The sequence below is a fragment of the Triturus cristatus genome, chromosome 2_1 (genome assembly GCF_964204655.1).
Source record: "Triturus cristatus chromosome 2_1, aTriCri1.1, whole genome shotgun sequence".
Taxonomy (NCBI): Eukaryota; Metazoa; Chordata; class Amphibia; order Caudata; family Salamandridae; genus Triturus; species Triturus cristatus.
In genome coordinates, this window is record NC_140581.1 from 836992659 (window position 1) to 837005386 (window position 12728).

The window sequence follows — 12728 nt, forward strand, 5'->3', positions numbered from 1 at the left end:
TCACATGGCGCCATTCCATGACTACTGCAGAACATATTGCGCAAATCTGGTTATTGATGATGCTGGGGCCCAATTTTCTTGTATCCACTTATCTCAAGAACCCACTCTGGTCGAATGGACCTTTTTACTTGCCTAATAGCGTGGAGGGAGCAAACACAATTATCAAAGAATACCTTCCGCAATTTGACATAATTGAAGACTCGGAAGTCAAGTTCTATTTCTCTCGGGATTTTATTATCAAGAAAAACATCTGCAGATACAAGCACCTTAGCACAAGGCTCAACAGGTAAATGGGTACTAATACAAATGCCACTCTACGAAGAATCCGCATACGACTGAATATAAACAAAAGTACAGCTTCTAAAAGCATGAGGTAGATAACTACCAAGATAATGTCGATATTAGGAATCATTAAACCAACGCATTTCTGTCCCTACTCTATGCTAAATTGCATCCCTGCTTACCATTCCCTTAAGACCCAAGAACTCGTGAAAAAGGTGTCAGAAGTGAGCTTCCTAAGAAGTCCTCACTTGGAGAGCTTGGTCTAAATGCTTCTTCTAGCTCCTCGCCTATCTCTTCTCTGCTCAACCCTCAGGGCGCTGTCCCTAATACGAAACCCCAAAACACAGAACACGCCCTCCGACACACCTCCTCAACCAGGTCTTCTTTCAGTAATTTTCCATCCTGCTCCGTCCATCTTCCATCGTCCATCAGCTTAGCCTTGAGTCCCAGACATCGTCGGCACTAGGAGTTGCGATTGGCACATTCCAATGCACTCCAATGTCTGGCTTCCTCCATAATTCAACTGTTAGACAAAGACCTTTTTACTAACGAACCGACTGTCCTTGCACCTGCGGTGAGATCATGGGATGGAAAAATACTTTGCATCTTTTAACTCTACGATTTACTGCAGCCCAAAACCTCTACTAGAATAAATCACTTGCGGCCTACCGCATTCAGCTAACATAAGAAATACCAGGCCTTTCTCTTCAACGATATATGTGACTTCGGGCCTCTACTAGGTTAAACACACTACTAAATTACATTCTAACATTAGTGCTTTTACTTTCACATACGTGGATAAACGACATACATGAATTAATTCGATCAGGTTACACATTTAGTCTGGTACATTGCATTAAACAGAAACTTATCGTTATGCATTTTGCTAAATACATCCATTATACATTTTCGCGTCTCCTAACGCTTTTACATGACGATGTAGCTAACACATTTCTTAATACGTTTCACACAGAATAACTAAAGATACATTCATCATATGCGGGTGCCAACTAACAGTGAACATGATGCACCCCTACAATTTTCAAACCTTTAGGCGCTACATCAGTTCCCCCCTTTGATGACAACTGTCATCACACCATCATTCTCATTCCTCCTGGAATATAGCTGATCTAAACTGCAGTTGCTACCATCCCACCATGTCGGATCCCTTCCATCCTTTTAAGATTCTGATACTGACGATCCTGTAATCTCTCCATTCTCTGCTCATTTGCTCTGAGGGCTCTTTCGGCCCTATTCCCTCTGTACCACTTCCAGGCTCTTAAGAGTCCCCACAAACAAATCACACATACCACTGCAATTATGATTGGCTTCAACACAGAACCCAGGAATCCCATTCCCAAGTTCGCAAACCAAGTTCCCACTCGACCAAATCCTTGGCTAATCTTTTCCCACACATTCTCTTCCGTCAAATCTTCTATTTCCTTATGGATTGTGGTAATGTTGACGATGTACTTTGCCAGGTCCTTACTGTTGTCTGGAATATTACGTGCAACATTCTTGGACCTTCAGCAATTTACAGACTCCGCCCTCTTTTGCCAATAATACGTCTAACGCAAGTCGATTCTGCAAAACCATATTCCGTATCGACAACATTTCTCCATTCACCAACAGCAATGACCTCACCGAATTCATTGCAAAACCAAAGGAAATGATGGACGGAGTGTTGAACATTGCAAGCACTCACCCCCAGTCAACTGATCTGGGTTTAATCCATCACGTTCTTTAGCCCACTCTGCCACCCCAGTTCAGACATTCCTTTGGTTTTTGCCTCGCCGAATTCATTGACAATTCATCCACCACAGTCGCCAACCTTCTTATCTTCACATCATTCAGAACCACTCCCAAACTAGGTATTGTCACTCCGTATATATCCCCAATCACCATTCCCGCATTCGCAGCTCTACGCACTTTGGAATGACGTCCCGTCTCTAATAGTTTCAAATCTTCCGTATGATAAATCTTTGGGAACATAATTGCCAAGTAACACGTACCATACCAATTTGCAGGCAATATCACATATGCATTTCTCCCACACACATAATACACAGTCGGAATCACCTGTATCGAACTTTGCAAGAAATTCTTAGCAGAGTCCTCCATGGTAAAGGTATGTTCACACGTACTATGCCCCACTAGAACCTTCTCCTTAGGAGTTTGAGGACGGGCAACACACAATTTCCCCTTCTGTACCTCATCCAATGCAATCGGTCGATAACTTCCCTTAGATTTATGCAATCTCTCCTCATCCGTCCAGTCCACTGGACTATCTCCTGTGTTCCGCGTCTGGGTCAGTTTTCTATATCTGTCCTCTATCTGACCTATGAACTTCTTTTCCGTTTCGGACAACCAACATGTCAAATTATGTCTATGAGCATAAGCTGTATCTAGCTTCACAGTCGGCCTAAAATACTTCCGAAGCATATCCTCTGACTTGTAATAGTCATACTTATTCAAATGCTTGTATGCCAGAACTTCGGGAAGTACTGTGTCATAATTTGAGAAGAAATACTCAAACTGTTTCCTTTCATAAAACAAACTAAGCAATAGGCTGCAAGAGATCCCATATGTCAGTGGGAGATGATGATACCTAATACCCTCATCTACCGAAGCAGGCAATTGCATGCACACATAACAATCTTTCGCATCCATCGCATCCACATATTCGTACAACAGTTTCGCATAAGCATTGAGTTTGAAGTCGGCTCTGGACAAGTCTATGTGAAACATATGACTCTCCTCGAGTGTCTGAGCTCTCTGATCCCTAATAGTGACCCCTCCATGACCTAGAGTGGTAGGTGTGGGTGCTTCCTGTACCTCCCCCTCCTGTCTATGGGCCACCATGTATGAAGTCACTACTACTGCAAATATAACCGCTATCACTACTCCTAACAATATGCCTATCACTATTTTAGCTCTACGATGCGTATTCCCAGGTTCCGCCATCTCTGAAATGTTCTCAATGTTCAGTACAGTCTCTGCTGACACAAGTCTCTTTCTCATCCAGTAAGTTCAATTCAACTGCTCTGTTGAACCAGGGAACCTTTAGCAATGTTCAATTTCTTGTTCCTTCTGATCGGGAAGACTTCCCTAACTCTTCTTCGTCCTTCAACGGAAAATCCCTAAATTTATTCTTCTTCCTCTCGGGCCTAGGTTATCTTCTTTTCAAACTTTATGTACAACCACTTCACAATCAGTCCAGAGTAACTGCTGGTCCCAACAGTTCTAGGAACGCCTGCAGTATTTCAAGCTTAAGGGTTGTCAGTTCTTGGGGTGCGGGTATGACTGCAAAGGTTGGGAAGTCTAGCGTTTCCAAAATCAGACCACGGATGATACTCAAGAATGGTGGATTCGAAATATTGATGGTCAGTACTCCTTCGATCTCCAAGCCTGGGATCTTCAACAACACTTCCACTCTCGGAAACGGGAGACTGTTGACCAATGTGTTCGACTTCAATCTTCCCGTGTTCAGTAAACTTGGCATCAGTCACTGTGTATGCCCACTCTGGTGAGGCGTACTTTTGGCACGGCACTCTGGTTCTCTTCGACCTTCTCAGAGCTCCTTGGGGTCGATCTACGTCCTCTTGCTCCGCTTCAGATTCTTCGGAAACTGGGGCAAGATCTGTTCTTGCTGCCGATCTCGAGTTTTCCCGCCTCTGACTCACGGGCCAAACCCTTTCTGCTTCTGTGGCACCTCCACGCTCCCTACTGGTACCCTGTGCACTGCTTTGCTCTTCAGCGGAATCCGACTCGGTACTGCCTCCTGCAGCTCTTTCTTCTTCCTCTGAGTCAGTTTCAGCGTTATCTTCGCGTTCCTTTTCGGCTTGGCTTAGTGCACAACCAGCTGCGTCAGCAACCCCTACAGCTTGACTTGCCCTCTCAGATGGCTCGGCCACCTCAACTGGATTTTCGTTCTCGAGAGGGGCTGTTTCTTCCAAGGGTGCTGGAACTCTACGAGTATGGGAAGCGTGTACCCAGTTCGGCAGTCCCCAACACTTCACTGCTGTATTCGTTATCAGGATTATCTGGTACGGCCCACGCCAGCGAGCATCCAGGCAACTCTTCCTCACGTGTTTGCGCACCAATACCCAGTCACCTGGGCACAGGTCGTGGCACAGGTCGCTTGCGGCGGGAACCGTTGCTGTCTGCACCTGCTGAGACACAGAACGGACCACGTCACCCAGGCCTTTACAATAGTCCAAAATCATGTCATCAGTGATGTTAATTAAAGCAGTAGTAGGTATTGCTGGCAAGCGCATCGCCCTCCCCATTATTATCTCGTGGGGTGACAATCCAGTCCTCCTATCAGGTACACTCCGGAGACTCATGAGAACTAAAAGTAATGCATCTGGCCATTTCAAGGATGTCGAAGAGCATACTTTCGCCATTCGGGCTTTCAAAGTTCCATTAACTTGCTCCACGATCCCAGAAGCCTCTGGTCGGTAGCTGCAGTGCAATCTTTGGTCTACATTTAAGGCAGCGCAAAGTAGCTTCATGATTTCACTGTGGAAATGAGTTCCTCTATCTGATTCAAAAGAGGTCGGGAAACCGTACCTCGGGATTAGTTCTCTCAATAACAACTTATCTACGGTGAGTGTGTCACACCTACATGTTGGATAAGCCTCCACCCACCTGGAAAAGACACATACTATAACTAATATGTACCTCAACCCATTACACTTCGGCATTTCAATAAAATCCAGCTGCATCCTATTAAAAGGTCCACCTGACCTACCTATGTGACTCAACGTCACAGCGGTTCTCTTTCCTACATTCATCTGTTGACAGGTAACACACCTCTGGCACACTGCCTCAGCTACCGTCCGAAACTTCGGATTGTACCACGTTTGCCGAAACACTCGCATCATTGCATCTCTGCCAAGATGTACAGCACCATGTATCAGTCTCGCCATGGGACTCAACAAACATTCCGGCAACACAGCACGTCCATCACTTGAAACCCATATATCCACATCTCCTTTCTCACATCCCGCTCGTATCCAGCTGTCCCGCTCCTGATCGGAGACCCCATCTTGCAACTGCCTCAGTTCTTCCCATGAGTCTGCCATAGCTAACATCACAGTGTAATCTGTTTTCTCTTCGCTTTCCACAACATGATTCTCAGTATAATTACATCCCTGCTCTGCACAAAATCGAGCAACTTCATCTGCGTAATTATTACCTAATGACACAAAATCGGTTCCTTTATTGTGTGCAGAACATTTAACAACAGCAATTTCATCTGGGCTTTGCAATGCTTCCAACAATTTTCGTACATAATCCCCATTTCTAATGGGTGAACCAGAAGATGTCATAAACTCTCTCTGGGACCATAGCTGTCCGAAATCGTGAACTACACCAAACCCATATATGCTATCTGTGTAAATCGTTACACGGATCTTATCAGCGGCCAAACAGGCATGGGTCAGAGCAATAAGCTCAGCCACCTGTGCGGAGTGTACTCCTTCAAGACAAGCGGCTTCAACCACCCCTGTGATGGTACACACAGCAAACGCTGCTCTCAGTCGACCGACACTGTCTCTTAAACATGAACCGTCCACAAAGAAAATCTCATCTGAAACTGGGAGCGGTTCATCGACAATGTCAGGTCTCGGTTTGGTGCACAGTTCCGTCACATCGAGACAATCATGGTCCTCACAATCTTCCTCATCGTCTACCTTTGGAATAGGCAACAGCGTAGCAGGATTTAAAACAGAACACCTCTTCAGCGTCACATTGTCTGCAGCAAGGATGACTTGCTCATAACGAGTCAACCTATTATTCGTGAGGTGCTGTGTTTTAGTCCTAGTCATCAACAATTCAACAGAATGCGGCACATGAACAGTAAGCGGATGCCCCATCACAATGCTCTCACATCTTTCGATACTGACACCGGTTGCAGCAACGGATCTGAGACATCCGGGCAACGCAGAAGCTACTGGATCTAAAGTAGCTGAAAAATAGGCAACTGGTCTACGGACTCCTCCGTGACTCTGAGTCAACACTGCTAATGCGCAACCTTCCTTTTCGCAACAGAATAAGGCAAATGCCTTGTTATAGTCTGGCATCCCCAAAGCTGGAGCGCTGCATAAAGCTTCTCTCAGCCTCAAGAATGACCTTAAACATTTGTCATCCCATGGTACCGGATCACTCACATCCTTTCGCGTCAGCCGCTGTAAAGGCTTCGCTTCAAAGGAAACGTTTGGGATCCACTGGCGGCAATAGCCCACCATTCCCAAAAACATTCTAACCTCATTTTGAGTCGAGGGAACTGGCATTCTCAGAATCGCATCAATGCGATCTGGAGACACCTTTCTCTTTCCCTTCTCTATTCGGTGCCCCAAATACTGTACTTCACTCAAACAGTATTGCAGCTTGTTTGTAGACACCTTGTGACCATTCTCTCCCAAGTAATTCAACAGAGCAACTGTGTCAATTCTGCAGGCGTCTTCCGTCTCTCACGCGACAAGCAGATCATCAATTTATTGCACTAAAACAGAGTTTTGTGGCAATACAAGACCTTCTAAATTCTTCTTCAAGATCTGATTAAAGAGAGATGGGCTCTCTGTGTACCCCTGTGGGATACGACACCACGTTAACACACGATTTTCCAGCCTAAATGCAAAAAGAAATCGGCTATCCTCATGCAAAGGAATCGAGAAAAATGCTTGACACAAGTCAATCACTGTGAACCATTCAGCCTCACATGGAATCTGAAATAGGATCACGGATGGATTCGGTACCACTGGACAACATGGAATGACTATTTCGTTTATCTTTCGCAAGTCTTGCACAATCCTAAATTTCCCACTTGGCTTCTGCAGTCCCATAATAGGCGAATTACATGGGCTACCCATAATCTCCATCAATATTCCCTGCCTAATCATAGACTCAATCACAGGTTTGATCCCTGCTATCGTTTCAGGGGATAACTTATACTGGGGTGTCCTCGGAAATTCTACATTTGGTTTAATCTGGATTTTCACTGGATCTACTCCCTTGACTAAACCAATTTCCTCACCACTAAGGTCCCATACATCAATAGACACTGAGTCCCTCAGATCAAGTGGAAGTTCCTCCACCGTTAATGCTGGGTACATTTCCATGCACACACGCTGATTTGCAACCTTAAAGGTCGCATCATCATCTCTCGTCTGTACCTCCACTCTTTTCGGGGTACAGTAGATCGTACAGTTGAGTTTGCACAGTAGATCTCTTCCTAACAGGCAAACCGGACTAGAGTCGCACACCACGAACTGGTGTCGATCACTGAAATTTCCTATCCTGATTGGAATTGGCTCCGTCAGCGGACTAACCAGTTTCTTATTTGCCACTCCAACAACCTGGATACTTTGTCCAGAAAGGGCCAACCGTGGAACCACTGCCGACCTTATAGTCGATCTGGTAGCCCCCGTATCAACCAAAAAGGTTGTAGGGTGACCGTCAAGATCTGCTTCCACAAAGGGTCCTGCCTGATCTACTTCTAGAATGGCCCTAAGCATACAATCCGTGTCTCTTTTTGACCCTAATCGTGCCAACAAGCTTGTATCGTTTCCCTCACTCACTTCGAACATTGGCATCTGCAAATAAGTGCGAGCTCCCTGCTGTACACTCTGTATTCTGGGTGGCTGGGGAACCTGCACCTGCGGAACACCAGTCCCCCCTTTCATCGTCCTAGGTCTAGTTACTGTCTGTACCGCCTCCGCCCCAGGGACCTGAACTACTTCTCCTTCCGGCTGCATCTGATTCCATGGGTTCAGGGGACACTCGCGTCTCCAGTGTCCCACCTGGTGACACTGATGACATGCTGTAGTCTTTTTCAATGTCACCACATCCATCCCTGTCCTAGGGTCTATTGGCCTTGGCCTTCCCTGCCCCTGAACATTCTGATTTCCCGCCTGATAATTCCCCTGTCTCCTTACCAAGGCTCCCCCATTAGGCTGTCCCTGAGCGGTTTGCATCTGAACAAGCATCAAGTTATCCTTCAACTTCCTATGCTTGGATTCAATCTCATCAGCACAGTACCTGGCGTACTGCAAAATCTCGTCAACAGGCTTATTCTGCCAACAAATCAAGTGCTGCTGTATCATAAGGCTGACCTCTGGCCTCAATCCAACACAAACTTTGAAACAAACTGGCCCATATCCGTTGTGTCCAACGCATCTAAGCCACTGTACTGCTTAAAAGCCTGCAAGAGTCTCTCATAGAATTTATGTACCGTCTCCTTAGGTTCCTGTACTGTCCTGTCTATCTTTACCCAATCGATGTCTTGGGGTGAAACTTTCTCCTTCAACCAGGCAATCACTCGATCATACATCCTCATTACTGCCGGTGATGGGCCATTCGTGTATGCATTTCTCTCAGGCTCTTGAGTTGGCCAATCAATGGCAGTCTTGCATGCCGCCCACAAATCTCCCGGGACCACGATGTTGAATAAAGTATTCAGATCGGTCCACAATACCTTTGAGATCTTAACAAAACGATCAACCTGCTTATACCACTCTACTGGCTTCTCCCTAAGCCGGGGGAAATCATTGGTAAACGCCGCCAAATCGCCCCTGCTCCAGGGTACGTACACGTATCCTCCATTCTGCACTTCCCTTAAAGGGAAATTCCCTATCTTTACCTGCCCTCCACCCGGAGGTGGAGTCTCTCCTATCATTCCCCTAGAGCTTTTCTTCCTGGACCATTTTTCTTCCCATTTATCAAGCGTCATCCATATACGCATGGCTAGGATCAAATCTCTGCTATGGGCCCTCAATCCGACAACCCTTTTCTCCTCCAGTTCCTGGTCACTGTACTGCAACCTATGGCTTCCTTGCAATGCTTTGGTTTTAGACAAATCTACCTCGTATCGCCTAGCCAATTCTGACAATTTCTCATATGCAGCTCGTGCCTTCCGAGTCACATCCTTCGCCACAAAGAGTATTTCATACGGTCCATATGTTACCAATCTCTCAAGGGATAAGCTTCCACTTATTATCTCATCCACTTCTGCCTTTAACCTTACTACATCTATCATCCCGGCTCCTAGGGCTCATTTCAGCACCTCTCGGCAGACCACCCTTCCTCTACCGTCCTCCTCACATTCCTGGTCCTGCGACCTCCCTTCCCGTAACATTTCCCTTGGAGTGGACCGATCTCCGAAGCCGACCTGCTCTCTCTCTGCCATTCTTACTCTTGGGTCTTGGCCTCTTAGGGGCGGTACCCATGATCGTAAATCTGATCTCGACTCCATCAGGGACCTCGACCTCTCTGGTCTCTGCTCTCTTTGTTCCCCAGATGAATCTGACGTGGCTGGCAAGGGTGTACTCCATTCTATAGGGTTCGGATTCCGGACCATTGCACCCGTTAGGCCACTTTCTGTGACCTCTCTCCTAACCCCCTCAGCTGTCTGCTCTGGGTTTTCGCCCTCCTCTGTATCTGGGTGGTAAATCGAAACAATGGGTCCAATGGTAACCGGTACCTTAAAAGCATCCGGTAACCTCCCCTCTCTCTCAACCTTTACGCTTGCCTCGGACGGGCTCCTCGTACGCTCTGTTCCTATTGAGAGTCTTCCTTCTACTCTCATTTCTGGGTGAATTGTTACTCCTCTAGTATCTTCCATTTGAACCAATGTCCCTTCTGGGACCTCTGGGTTATACGGAGGTGGTCTCTCTGACAACAATCTTTCCAATAAGTCATCGTCTATCTCACTCTCATCCTCTTCTTCTGACTTTGCATTCCTTACCTCCTCTGATGTGATCTATAAGGGATACAGTCTCTCTCCCTCTATCGCCTGCACTCTCCACCTTTTCTCCGCTGCGTCCCATCTAGCATCCTGGTAAGCCCTGATCGACTTTTTCACCCTTTCCTGATTCCCCTTCACTTTGAGTCATTTTATGCCAATTCTCAAGCCAAATAATCGTATGCAATCCCACATTCTTTGCCATATAATGTGCTGGAGTATCCTCGGGAGGGGCTTCTTCTCCTTCTCGAGTAACCACATGTTTATCGCCTCTACACAATTCTCGAAAAACCTTAAAACACTTCATGATTGACAAAATTCGATCTCACACGCTGTTTACCTCTTAATGTCGAACCCTCCAATAACAGCGCGGCTAACACCAACCAACCTATCACAGCGCGACACTCCCTGACGTCACCTTTCTTCGTTCGCAGCAGTTCCCTCTCCTTACCGTTTACGTCTCACACCTGCACTCGTCCCAGTCATACACTGAAATAACCATTTATCCCAAACAAGTTACTTCTCTGGCTGTCCGTCCACAGCCTCTGACTGTTCGTCCACAGTCTCTCGAAATTGTTGACCTCGGTTGGCAACTGTCTGTCCCCGTCTGGGCAGAAAGTTCACCTCTGATAGGTTACAAATACTCAAATCCACATGCAGCAACCCGCGACCAGCGTCGAGTTGTCATACACTCACACATTCGCTACCCCTATCTCGGTCCAGGTGATCGATGGTACCTCACGATCTCCTTTGGGTGGTCAACAAAATCTACCACGGGTGTCTTCTACACCACAATTCCCGGGCTGCCCGCACTCACAGCCTGATCTCACAATCACTCAACATTCACTCCAACTCCGCAAGACATCACACAACAAATCAACACCGCAATCTACAACATCTCATCCTGTTCATACTCACTTCACGAACTGCTGCTTCCTGCCGCACTGCTACTCGCTGTCTATGTTCATCATCCGCCGTCGTCTGCTGCTCACCATCTGATGATTCACCATTACTTATCGTCTATGGGTCTCAAGGATCACTTATCTTATCTAATCGTCCCTCGCTATCGGAAGTATTGTATTGTATCTGGGTTTTGTATCGCGCCAACTCACCGACAGGTCTCAAAGCGCTACTGACCAAGTACAGAACAAAGACGGAGTAAAGATATATAGGTGTCAGGTCTAGCAATTGATTATTGAAGCGGGAATGCGTTCTTGAAGAGTAAGGTCTTCAAAGACTTCCGAAAGCGGAGAAGGTTGGGCTCTCTACGAAGCGCCTCTGGTAACTTATTCCAATTGATGGGAGCCTGCACTGAGAAAGATCTGCCTCCTTTAGTTGTTAGCTTGAAGCGTGGTTGAGACAGTAAGAAAGAACCCGACGATCGCAAGATACGTTTAGGTTCGTGGAGTTCGAGCCTTTCTTTTATATAAGCTGGCGCCTGTCCGTGTATTGCTTTGTGGCAGATACACATGCTTTTGAACGCCACTCTCTGCAGCATGGGCAGCCAATGTAATCGATGGAGCAGGGGGGAAGCATGGGTCCTCCTCGGTACTCCAAAGATCAGGCGTGCTGCGTCGTTTAGAATGACCTGAAGACGGCTGATGGAATTCTTTGGAAGGCCGAGATACAGCGCATTTCCATAGTCTATTCTAGACACTATTGTGGCTGACACAATGGTTTGCAGCATATTCCTCGAGAGCAGGGGGGCGAGTTTACGTAGTTGCCTGATCAAGTTAGTACAACAACTAACTACAGCGGAAACTTGATTAGCCATTGAGAGTTCTTGATCGATTTTCATCCCAAGACTCTTGACATTGGGGCATGGCTTTGGGGTAGGGCCTAGCTCTTGTGGCCAGTACAGGTCGCTCCAGGGGGACACAGAAGTTGAAATAACAAGGACTTCCGTTTTATCCGGATTGATTTTCAGCAAGTTAGATGACATCCAGTTCACTGTGAAGCGTAGGATGTCTTGAGCCACTGATTGTGCCGATGATGTATTGTCGATGCTCAGCAATAGCTGAGTGTCGTCGGCATAGTTGAATACTTTACACTTCATGTTTGCCAGTGACTCTATCAGTGGTTGCAAGTAGAGGTTGAATAAGAGTGGCGAAAGCGCTGACCCCTGCGGAACCCCACAGACTAACCTGCCCACCTCTGAGACCTGGTCTGCCAACTGGATCTTCTGCGTCCTTCTTGTTAAGAAGGCTGTGAGCCATTTAAGAGCCTGTCCTCCTATCTCGAACCCAGCCAGTCTGTCCAAGAGCAGTGCATGGCTGAGTAACCATCCGACTCTGCTACCAACTGCTGGGGCCCAATTTTCTTGTATCCACTTATCTCAAGAACCCACTCTGGTCGAATGGACCTTTTTACTTGCCTAATAGCGTGGAGGGAGCAAACACAATTATCAAAGAATACCTTCCGCAATTTGACATAATTGAAGACTCGGAAGTCAAGTTCTATTTCTCTCGGGATTTTATTATCAAGAAAAACATCTGCAGATACAAGCACCTTAGCACAAGGCTCAACAGGTAAATGGGTACTAATACAAATGCCACTCTACGAAGAATCCGCATACGACTGAATATAAACAAAAGTACAGCTTCTAAAAGCATGAGGTAGATAACTACCAAGCTAATGTCGATATTAAGAATCATTAAACCAACGCATTTCTGTCCCTACTCTATGCTAAATGACATCCCTG